Raw genomic sequence first — 13,034 nt, forward strand, 5'->3', positions numbered from 1 at the left:
CTGCAAGTAAAAGTGATACCTATTATATCTGATAAAAAAAATATTTATTTATATTCACGAATACTAAAAATAACTCTCTATGGCATCATCTTCGTAATATTTACAAATAAGACTATAAGAGAAGTTGCATATTAAAATATATTTTTATAATTTACATAAAAGCATTTCTTGTTTCCATTAACAGACAGAGTAAAGTCGAACAGGAGCCCGCTTAATGATAGTGTCACAAGAATTACGTGCAAGCGAATACAATTTTATTGCGATGTCTTCATAATTATGTTTGTAAATAATAAACAAAACTAAGAAATAATAATAACTTAAAAAGTTACAAAACTACCTTAAGGCGGACTGTAACATACAAAAGTCATCAGAAATATCTTTTTATCTTTACAAACGGTCTCGAGATGTAAAAAAGTTTTATAGCACATATATATACATATATGTATTACATAATAATTAAAATTTAATATAACGGGTTCCCATAAGCAAGTTCACTATACATACTCCAGTCGGCGGCTATCGGTTATCAACGCTTGAAGCTGCGCGCGCTTCAGACGAACAGTTGATGCTCGCGCGTCGAAAGGAAGACACATTCGCTAGCGAGTCTAGCACGCGCAGTGATCCTAAGGTGTGCGATTATTCGCGAGTGAACTGATAATTATCCACTGTGTTCGAGGTGATTACTAATTGAGGGGTGCGTTGTGTTTTGTTTTCTATTTATGTGTTTTGAATAGTCGTCTTTAAGCATGTATGTATTTTGTAAAATTTATGATAGGAGGAATGTTATTTAAAAAAAATAACTATGTTGACGTTGGGAGTGCAGGGAAAAGATGTACATTTTAAATTTATTAAGAACATGCTGTATAATGTTGTGAGCAATTAATTACACAGTTTCTGTAGACAACTTATTTAATTTTCAACGCCATAACGCGTGAGCTGTAAAATTAGGAAGATTTAATCCATGTCTAAACAAACGAAATTGAAACGCCTTATTAACTATGTAACAGTATGATAAATCTCAGTCATTAAAAAAAATACAATTTATCTCAATGAGAAGGTGTTATTACACCTTTCTCTACAAAAATTAAAAAAAAAATTGTATTCAAAATCGCAATGCGTAACTAATATTTGTATCTCAGATGCTGCTACAATCTCTTGTTTATTTAAATTTGTACAGTAAAAATAGCCCAGTAGTTCATTTCCTTAACATCGCACTGTCGTAATTGCACATTTTTTTGACTATTCTGTGCCATGACAATGGCAGGATCGCGTGATCGTCTCAGCAATTACTAAAGACTTAACATTTGAATTTCAATAACGAAAAAATAATTTTACTGTAGACTCCGACTCCGTGGAGCTGTAGTCCATACATGGTGTAAAAAAAGTAGGAGTAAATTTTTTGGGAAAGCAATTATCGATCTTTGGTTAGAATAAGAGAAGCAACAAATTCAATGATTCAGTGTTATTCTAAGAAATAATCCTGAAAAGTTAAATTATAGTTATATTTGACCTCCTCGATGTCCCAAAGCACACTGTGGGTGTTATATGTTAGGATCCCGAGTTTGATTTCCGTTTGGACCAATTAGTGAGAGGATTGTTCTATATTAGTCCGCGGGTGTTCTGTTAGTTTCGAAGTTAATTTCGTTGTTCTGGTACTCATAGTATAGGAAATTTCATATTTTGAGACCAGCTAATTGATGCGGTTGTTTAGCACTATTATTATTATTTATTTTATTATACTTCTGACTGCTGGAGAGGAGGGTGCTATAAAAAGGGCTCACACTGGTGGCCCAATACGAGTTGGAATGTTCATACGTCTTCAAAAATTTTGTAAGCATCCTTCGACCTGTACAAATGTGCAGGAAATGAAAACAAAATCGTCACGTTGAGGTCAAAACTCAACGGTGTTAGACTCTTCGGTGGAAATTGAACATATGTTGTATAATTTGCAGTAAAAATAAGTAAAATAAAACAGCGATAATGTTCATATTGCGAAATTTCAATCCCTTGCCTACACGGTCAATTACCAGTGAGGTCATTGTAGCTTACTGATTGTTTAAAATTTAGTCGATATTTTTCTACGATTGATGCTTAGTCTTACTATAAATATATAATCGAAATTTCTTAACACTCTGTTTTGAAAACGAGCCAATATTGTGGTGTCCGTTTACACGAGTAGGGTATAATACGCAATAAATCATTCCACATGTTAATTTATTTTAAATATTAAATCATCAGATTTCATCAATTAAGTTTTCTTTTATTAATATGCGTAAAATAAAGAATTCGGCAGTTACCTTGGAAATTAGATGTGACAGGAACATAAGATATACTCTACATTCATACTATAAGTAACAGCAATCTATTACAGTTATCAGTTTTACGGGTACTGATTATATAAAAAAGTGTAATTTTTCTGTTCTCGTTTGGGTTTTTCCCGACTCTTTATTCTATTCTTCTCAAGAACACTCTTATGCCCATTTGCACTATACTTAAGTACGTCTTAACCAGTGCTTGCAATTCAAAGGATACTCTTAAAACATTATGTTAAAAGCGTATTACCAATTTAAGCATTGGTTTAAGATATATTTCAGTTTTGTGCAAGTGGAATTTCTTGGCAGATGGGATTTGTCAACTTATGTCTCAAGGTGATGAGAGCAGCGACAGTGCCCCTCAGATCTTTGTGATTTAAAGCTCTGAATGGCACGGCAACTGTTATGTTCAGGCGTGTAGTTTACGACTTGTTCATCCCGTCACTTGATATATTTAAAAACAAAAATTTCAAGCTCTGGGTGGCACTGGAACTGCTGAACAGGCGTGCTGCTTACCGCCAGACGCACGGTTTGTTCGTCCCGTTATTTGATGTCGTAAAAAAATGTGTTTCTTAAAGATGAACCGCCTTAACAAAGTTACAATTATATGCGAAATGTACAAAAAATTTACACTTGTTACAGTTTTACGGGCGTACATTATGTATGTAATAAACACGTCATGTTAATGAAATGTATATTATTTGCATCCTTTATAAAAACTCCAATGATAAATACACTTGAATGTAACATTCTCTAACAATCCGACTTATTTCAAACGCAATGGAATTCAAATAGACATTTACATATATAAGTCTTATAATTACGAGGCAGACATTTTATTTTAAGTTAGAAGTTGCCAAAATTGCATTAACTACCGTCTTTACGTAAAGATGAACTCGACGATAGATACAGAGTTGCCGTAAGTAGGTTACTCTATTCTCATAGAAAACAACAATATTAACTATGTCGAGTCTTTCATAAGGCCTTTTACTTAATAAATGTGCATTTAATTTTTTTTTAAATATTTATGTATTTCTGTCACGTTCATAATGAAGAAAGGATAACGAATAGATGAAGAAAGAGGAATAACTGTCTTTAACAGACATATTTTATTGTTTTTACACCGATTTTAACTTTAAACTATAAAATTTACGTTTCATACTCCGCTAAACGTTTTCCATGAACTTTACCTTTTACCACCTATCTTCATGACGGTTTTTACGTGCGGAATTCACTACAACCCGTACAGATTATAATTTTCTAATCCTGTCAATCATCAATGTATACTATCACTCAGTAACGAATGACTTATTTTTTGTTGGTAATCAGCAGCGAAAAAAAATTGTATTGCCAACTGATTAAGTTAATGAAGTCGAACCATTTAATTAATTGATTTAAATTAGCAATCACTAAACCGTCTATGACCAGGTTAATGACCAGTTTGTTTACATTTTCGTAAAAAAATTTTTAAAACGACTTTACAAAATGACCCATAAAACATATTGCCTAGAAACAAATTGTGAATAAGGAATAAAAATAATCTCCTTGATTTAATCCCAGGACTTAAAAGAGTCTTAAACCGAGAATTTAAAATAATAAAGTACAAATACCCACGTACCATATTACCTGTGGTATTACGAAGTATTACGTGTTACGAAATCCATTTGCTTTTATTGATGCTGCATATCTGTGCTTCTTTATGAATAATATGTAAATTTCATGTACATTTTTCTTTTAATAAAATTTATGATCACAGGCATAATACTTGAAATTTTGAAAAAATATATTAACAGTGATTTCTTGGCATGCAATATATCTGAATGTAAAGTTAACTTTAATATGCAATGTAATACTTAATTATTTAGTTACTTTCAAACTACTATACCTTATTTACCTATTTCTGCCGCCAAGCAGTAATGTGAGCATTACTGCGTTTCGGTTTTCAAGAGTAACGGTGCTGGTGAAATTACAAGTAGAGAGGACTTGAACTTATGTCTAAGGGTGAAGGGACAGTGGCAGTGCCGCTCAGATCTTTGCGATTTAAAGATCTGAGTGGCACCATAATCGCTATGGATTGGCGTGTCGCTTACCACGACTTGTTCGTCCCGTCACTTGGTATTATAAAAAACAAAATCTGAAATGAAAGTGATGGCAAAACCTTATTGCTCTTTACATATACACTTTGAAAAAAAAAAGCTGCTATACTTATGCATCTGATTTGCCTCAGTCAGCCTGTTACCTGGTATTAACAACATTTGCAAACCTAAATCAATTAAATGCAGTATGTATATTGGCTTCTTTTGTCTGCATGAATTTTTTCATAATTCGGCGTATGTTTCATATTAGAGCTTTTATTATAATATACTTTATAACTATAGCTTAAAATTATGACTTTATCATCTCAGTCAACCGTGATCATGGGACCTGTAAAGGGTCCGAAAGGTAGGTTTGTTTCAAAAAACAATATACGAGATTTAGACCCGATAAAATCGTTTCATTTCCTAAATACATTCGAATTTTTTTATGATATAAAGCGACGGGATGAACAAGTCATGCGCCTGGTGATGAGAGACACTCAGACCTTTACATCGCAGAGATTTGAGGGGCACTACAGTGTCCATAACCCTGAGATATGATTAACATTTCCCATGTGCCTGTAATTTTACTTGCATTCTTACCCTTTAAAACCGGAATGCAGTAATGCTCAGATTACTGCTTGACAGTAGATAGGTAACGTGGCAGTATTTCCCTGGACGAACTCTTTCACAAGGAGCTCTACTGCTAGTAAAATTAAATATTAAAATATATCATACTACTATAATAATAATAACGCACACACTCAACATAGCCCCGCATTAGGGAAACCCTGTGTCGCGTACCATAGACACACACATAGACAACCACAAATTACGCCCAAACTCATGAGAGAAATAAATGTAGGCCATATAAATATTTCTCCCGGCCCGGGAATCGAACCTGGGAACTCTGCGTGGCAGTCCGGCATGGTAACTGTTCGGCCACAGAGGCAGTTTTAAAGATTATACCTTACCTTGCCACCTTTTTAAGGTTTCGTTTACAAGGAACATTAGCGTACATAAGTTGATGCAATAAACGGTTGGTTAATTTCACAATCCTTTTACTATACCACACACGTATTTAACGGTTATTTAACTTATATAGAGCTTCCTACCTAATTGTGGTTAGACGTAACGAAGTTTTTTCTTTTTTAACCGACAATACCTCGACGTTACCGGAACGGACGTAATCTGAAGATAATCTTGCGAAAATAATTAATGTTTTAGAATTTCGTGTTGCCCCTTTTACATTCTAGCGGTTTGAATATTTTTAGAATGTAATTATTATCTCTATAATATGTCATTATTTGTTATGTTCCGTAGGATCGATAATTTGAATTGATTACTATTCGATAACTGATGAATTTGATAAATATGTATGGTGGCAGTACTTCACTAGACGAAATAATTCACAGGAAGCTCTACTGCCACATCTGCGAAAGAACTGCCTTTTCGCCTGCAGATACATTTGTTTATAAAACTGGCCCGGGTATTTTATGGGTGTTTGTAAAGTTTTGTCATCATCATCATCCTATTGCAGTCCACTGCTGGATATTGGCCTCTCCCAATTTCACCTGATTCTTAGCTTATCGCATCCATCTGCTACCTGCAGTCTTTCGCAAATCGTCACTCCATCTGGTCCGGTCAAGCGTTCTACATTGGTCTCTACTCAAGAACTCGCTTCCCTCATTGGTTATCGGTTCTTCGACAGATATGGCCAGGCCACTGCCACTTCAGCTTGTTTTTTCTAGCAGCTACGTCGACGACGTTGGTTCTTTGTCGGATAAGCTCGTTTTGTACTTGTCCTTCAGAGAAACTCCATAGCTCAAAATGTTCAAAGTTTTATCGCAATAGGATGAATAAAATGGAATGCACACAAACCAAATAAACATTCATTTATACATAGATGTCTTGTAATAAGTCTTTTAAGGGACAATGTAACATACGTGCATTTATGAATGTAAATGAAGTTATTCGTTAACTTTTTTATCTTAACGACTTAAGAAGTCTAAATAGGAAAAAACAATGGCAGTAGAGAAGGTCAATGTGTGAACTAATTGTCTTGTTTTCGTGTTTATAGTTCCTTTATTGTATTGTTTTTTTTTTGTTTCTTAATTATAAAACTGTAACTAATTGGTGAAGAATGTTTGCTACTTTTTGGATTATTTAATTTGTAGACAAGTGTAATCGAGTAATGTTAATTTAACACATTTGTTAACAAAAGCTATATAACCAATTATTTAGTTTAAAATGCTTATTACTACTTGCAGTAACTGTATAAAACAAGTTAAGTACCGATTTGCTTTGGGTATACTCAATAAAAAAAAACAAAATGGCCACGTAAAAAGATATTGGTAGCATGGCCGAAAAAAGAAGGAGATGGAAGTAAATTAACGGGCGAAAAGTTATTTTTCGAAAAGATATATGCATTTTATAACAAATTATAGAGTTCTCATAGTTGGCGCCACGGCTAAAAAGACAAAACAAGCACGTAAAAGAATTCGTGAGGTCCGCTGGTTCGTTCCGTGGCTTAGTTGGCATCGGTGTAGCCTCCTCACGATTCACAGACCGCTCAATGACCTACCTGCAGCTGCTCATTTTGATCTTCTTCTTTATTTGTTCACTATACGTCATTCTTTCTCTCTTTCTTTTCCCTTCTGCCACGTTATATATATTATTTTTTTTATATAATCGTTTATTGCACAGGAAAACACATCGCATTTAGTAAAACGAAAAACACAAACAAAAGGTGCTGTTTCTTTGTAAAAGAAACATACATATTATATATCCACAGCAAAATAATAATACAATAAATTCCGGTTTGTTTTTATTTTTTGAAAATCATATTGTAGAAATTTGCGATACTTGCATAATATGTTCTGAATTAATAAATATTTTCATTTCAATAAAAATTGAATTATGTTTTTCGCATAGTGTAAACATAATAATGCACTTGACTGTATAATTAATTTATAATCGAATTGAGAATTGCAAATTTACAGTTCAATAATCTTCATAGCCTTTTGATAAATTATCAGGTAATATTAAATTTATGTATATTTATTATTATTATTATCGCTCTATTTATGTATTTTTATTATACTTTACGCATACTTATTATTTGATTTATGTATATTTATTATTATTATCTTATTATCGCTTATTGCGATTGCTTCACATCCGAAATAAAACTATTATTTCGAATCCAAAATCATGTATGTCTATTTATTTTTTGAAACAATAATAATAACAATGTATATTCTTATTGTTTCAAAAAACAAATATAATAATATTGTTTAATTATTGTTTCGTAAAACAAATATACATGATTCTGGATTCGAAAAGAAATAATTTTATTTCTGATGTGTAGCAATCGCGATAAGTTAAGAAGAATAAATATACATAAATTATGTAATAAATATACATAAAATAATGTTTATTATTATTATTATTATTATTACATAATCCATAAATATAAATGTCTATAAATATACTAAGAACAAAGACGTTTACACACAGCTACATTGTGGTTTGTTTGTATTTTGTTCAATTGTTCCTTAGAAAAAATTACGGCATTCGTCGACGCGTAGCCGTTTGGCCCGTGATACCATCTATGGTTATCTTAATTATAACCTATGTATTGTGAAGTATAAAAACCTTACTTTTATGGCTTTGTTAAAAAAATATTTAAGGGACTAGCGGTGGCATTAAGGTCGATTTGACTCATTTAGATATTTATTAGAATGAGTTACGTATCTGCCACTTTTGAAAATATCACATTATTTTTCATGCAAATAGAACTTGTAGCGGTCCTAAATTTTTTTTAATGATACCGAGTGACGGGACAACTGCCCCCATGGTCGAATGGTTACCACACTGGACTGCAACGCGGAAATATGTGTATGGCCTACATTTATTTCTCTCGAGAGTTTCGGTGTAATTTGTAGTTGTCTATGTATCCATGGCACCCGAGATACAGGGTTTCCCTAGTACTATGAGTGCGTGCGTTATTTATTAATTTATTTACGAACATGTGTATGCCTGGTGGTAAGGGACACCCCTGTCCATAGCAGTTGCAATGCCACTCAGAGCTTTAAATCGCAAAGATCGGTGGGGCGCTGCCACTGCGCCTGTTGCCATGAGACTTTAATTGACAAGTCCTATGTGCCTTTACTCTTCAAAACCGGAACGCAGTATTGATTACATTACCGATTGGCGGGAAAAATAGGTTGCAGAACATGCCTAGACAATAGCAAAGGGTGCTCTTTCTGAAGGAGCTCTACTGCCACTAAATTATATATGGTAAATATTAATATATGATATTATGATGACTAAGAAACACGGAGGGCACTATAACATATTGCAGCTGAGAAACACGGAGGGCACTATAACAAGGACTGAAATAAATAAGGGGAAAGTCTGGAATGAAAAGCGAAGTTCTTAAATGAAAGAAGGAAAACAAAATCTAGAGGAAAAATCAAGTACCGCATCTTTGTATTGTTAGTTCCAACACCACTATTTAATTTAGTGCATCCAAGTTTACGACCGTCACCATTGTTTGTTTGACTAATAAAAGAGCAATGAATATGACAGGCAAAACAATGTAGTCTGAGTTATAAGTAACACTTCGAAAGAGTGCCGTCTTTTGTTTTTTATTCTCAACACATTGTATAAGTGCTGTGTTTGTTTGATTTTGTTGCCATTATGAGTGTAATTTGCTTATATAATAGTTGACAAATGGTGTAATTTATACTAGCAATATTGTCCCTGTACAGTCAAGAGCATATAAAGTTTGACACTTTCGACTTCAGACCGCTCTTATCGCAAACGTTGCACAGTTCAATTTAAATCTTACGTGTCAAATTTGACGAGCCGTTAACCCTGCAATTAACAGTAGGATAATAAATTGGTTGGGTGTTCTGTTTGGATCCATATGATAAATTACATTGCGAAAAAAAATGGCCATGGTCGGGCCAGATAAGCCGCAGACCGATAACCAGTGGAGCAGATGAGTTCTAGATTGGAGAACGAGGACCGGTACCTGAAGCGGCCGCCAGAAGGCCAGAAGGCTAGACAGACGATATTGTTAAAGTAATTTTTTGAAAATCTGGTTGGAAATAGCCCGAGATCGGAGAGAAAAGCGTGCAAATATGGAGGCCTACATGCAACAGCGGTGACTGAAGAAAAAGAAGATATATTACAAGTAATGATAATAAAAAACAAAACTCCATTTATACAAAACATGCAAAATTAAAATTAAATTAACAATATCGTTATAAGTAAATTAAATTGAATGAAATTAATAAAAATGAAATTAGAATACATAATTATAGTTTCAAATTTAAATATGCGATTTAAAATTTATTGGAAAGCCCATCTCTGGACTTAGGCCTCCTCCATCCTGTGCCACTCATCCCTTACATATTACATATACTAATTATAATAAAATGGTACACTTACACTATACAACACTACTTTTACAGTTGTTATAAATGCCAGTAACACCTACAAAGCAGTAAATATGAAAATCAAATCTATTTATTTGTAAATTTTCAACATTTTATTACTAAAGCGTAATAAGCAAATATTTATTCCTAAATTTTATAGCTACCATTGCGCATTTACAATCATAAGCTAATAACTGTTTTCAAATTGAATACATGTCATATTAATATAATATAGAGGTTTTATAAGTTATATATCAGTGAGTATATACTGATGCTGCTCCGTTATTAAATAGACTAATGCTTATAATTACACCTAGACCTTTGAAATTACACCCAGAGTGTCGACCCTTCCGTGTATCCCGTATTGCGATGCATTTAATGATTTTATGCGTGTAAAGATAAGACATATCGAGTTCTTAGGTTTTCGCCATCGCATAATATGATTGTTTTTTCAAACAAATCAACTTTTCGAGCTTTTAACACATGACGGCTGATAGTCAGTCACAAATATACTCGATTATAGATCCGAAAAAATTTCATTTTCAACATAAGACATTTTAAAATTTCCCTTTGCAGTGATTCACCATAATCCTAAATTTCGAAAACATGGCACTAAATAATTTTTCATACCTGATAAGACGTGTAGTCGTGAATACGTACTATATTTTGATGGAATGAGTATTGTTATGTCTATACGTATTGGTTATAAAGAGCTTCTCGTTATGAGGGTGACATTTTTAGAATAAAGACAAATCCTCCTTGAATACACGAATAAAAATAGAAATATACTCCAGGTAACATTTAGCGGGAAGATAGGAAAAGGGAGAATTGTGGTAACAACGTTATTATGAACCACTGGCCACATATACCAGAACGTTTAATCGATATCAAAAGGCGATTGAAGTCATTCTCTTTTATATGCAAATTATAATAATATGAACTTCCTCTATGTATGTTTTTTTGACTTTATATTAGATGAAATTAAAAACAAAAGTTTTTAAATTATCATTACTAATTGATATTGAACCAAATGTCTTCCGTAATGCGATCAAATATAACGTAAACAAATATTTAATATATAATACGATATTTTATTTACATAAAAAACGGAGTTATGCTCGAAAGCATTCGTAAATAAAAAAAAATTAGAAGTGAAAACCCTTCCGTTAACCTAACTTTTTTAAGGTCAGTTATAAGGTAAAAAAAGCTGTGAAAGCTGTGAAAAAAAACAATTGACGGGTGTCGCCAATGGGTGTCGTTAATTGTTTCAGTTCAAATCGACCAGTTAACTTGACCTTTGTTATAATGGACGGAAATTGCAAAATTACATATTCAATATTCAATTACCGATGAAATCAGATTCCGTTTGTAATTAGATGTTTTGGTGTTTTTCCCCACGCCACTGAATGAAACAGTTACACCATTGTTAGAGAAATTATCTTTATTTTAATAAATACAGAATATTTCTGGAATATACGGAGACGTACACACGGGTTAGTTGTTGGCGGTGTCTGTATTTCAGTGCGACGAGAGTTGATATTTATACGTGATGTATCACTGATGAGTTACCAGGCCCTTATTTCGTCTCTATTTCATCATATCATTGTGATTTTTAGGTTATGTTATAGTGATACAATTTTTTTAAGTCTGATATAAGTATACGCTGTAAATGCTTACTTATGACGTAGCCACAAATTTCCGATAAGTCAAAAGCACCAATAAATCACTGTAACTGCCATTACAATTAATACACCAGTATCGGCAACAAGAATAAATAGAGGCAAATCTATTACATGAACGCATAGTTATAATTATACTTACTGTGCAAGTAGGGTCAGTTTTTTTTGCCCCGAAGTTACGACTATGTTAATTAATATTAGGTTTTTGGTTATTGGTGCATATGAAGTAAATTTTTATGTAACTTAAGTGTTCAGGCGGTTGATAGCGACACGTATAATTATATATAATTGTACTAGATATATCTACTTTTATTACGTAAAAAAATGGATACAAAAAATGAGGTCAGGAGAGGTATTGAACCGAACAATAGCAATATCATTGATGTTTTTTTTACAAGTAGACGGTCTTGTTGTCTTGGAGCAAAGATAGTGTCTATGATAGAACGAGCTTGAACCAGAACCAGTCGGGCTAGCACAACAGGGCGCGACATTCGCGAGAGCAACATAAAGTGCGAGATACAGCTATTCTCGCAGAGATGTCGCGCTTTATGTCGCACAATCGCGTCTTATCGTGCTAGCCCTACTGAAGACGCCTATTCAATAGCACCTTAAAAATACTTGGGTTACATGTTATGCTCGGTAACGGTAGCAGGTAGGGAATTCCATTCCAATTCTGTGCGCATAATAAAAGATGACTAAAAGCGCTTAACACGCCTGAAGGGAATATGGACCATGTAGGGACTACGTAACCTACGGTGGTATAACATTGTGCGACGTGCGACTCTGTGAGCAATCTTATTATATTATGTTATTTATAAATAGAACTTTGATTTTGACTAAACAAAAATGGCGACCTTAACAAGTTTTTCGTATCTGCAAAATGAACTTTGCATCAAAAGTTGAATTTAATTTCTTGCATAAATTTAGGCAAGTTCGTTTTGTAAATACGAATAAGTTGCTTAGTTCGCCATTTTTGCTTAGTAGAAGTCAAAGTTCATTCTATAAATCTCAGCCTTAGTGTTTCTGTCTACAATTCCCACATAAGTAAGGCTTTGTTAGAAAGCAATTTCACTGAATCTATTATGATCACAGAACGTTTGTTATTCAGATCACGTCCGAACCCTGTTACTTATTATGAGTACTATATGAATTGTAGGAAATGTGCAGTCATTTCCATATTGTAATTTTCATTATAATAATAATTGCATTTCTCTATGAAGTATAATGGGTATTGTTGTATATTTTATGCCATTACTATGAATGATTTGCAATAATAGTCCACTTTATCTTGATAAATAGGAAACTTTTGTATTCAGCTTATTTTATTTGACGTTTATGATGACAGTACATAACTTATGTATGTACCCCAGGCACTATTACGGCTATGCTATATCACTTTATAATAACTAGGTACAGAGAAGATTCTGTATAAAGAGGTACCACGGAAGAATAAAGCTATGGAAGGACCTTAAGCCTCGATTCATCATAATATTCATAATGTTAAACACTATGAAATTTTGA

The 13,034-nt window shown here is 33.2% G+C and overlaps 1 protein-coding gene across 1 annotated transcript in view; it reads left to right on the top strand.

The window, feature by feature from the left end:
* Positions 1–596: 596 nt before the first annotated feature.
* The window catches only part of LOC113236737 (anther-specific proline-rich protein APG), a 55,468-nt gene continuing 43,030 nt past the window's right edge, over positions 597–13,034 (top strand). Inside the window, exon 1 of the mRNA XM_026472901.1 lies at positions 597–694. The gene's annotated coding sequence lies outside the window, so the exon portion shown is untranslated. The remainder of the gene's footprint in view (positions 695–13,034) is intronic.

Source organism: Hyposmocoma kahamanoa, unplaced genomic scaffold, assembly GCF_003589595.1.
Source record: "Hyposmocoma kahamanoa isolate Upper Pololo Valley unplaced genomic scaffold, ASM358959v1 92, whole genome shotgun sequence".
Classification (NCBI taxonomy): Eukaryota; Metazoa; Arthropoda; class Insecta; order Lepidoptera; family Cosmopterigidae; genus Hyposmocoma; species Hyposmocoma kahamanoa.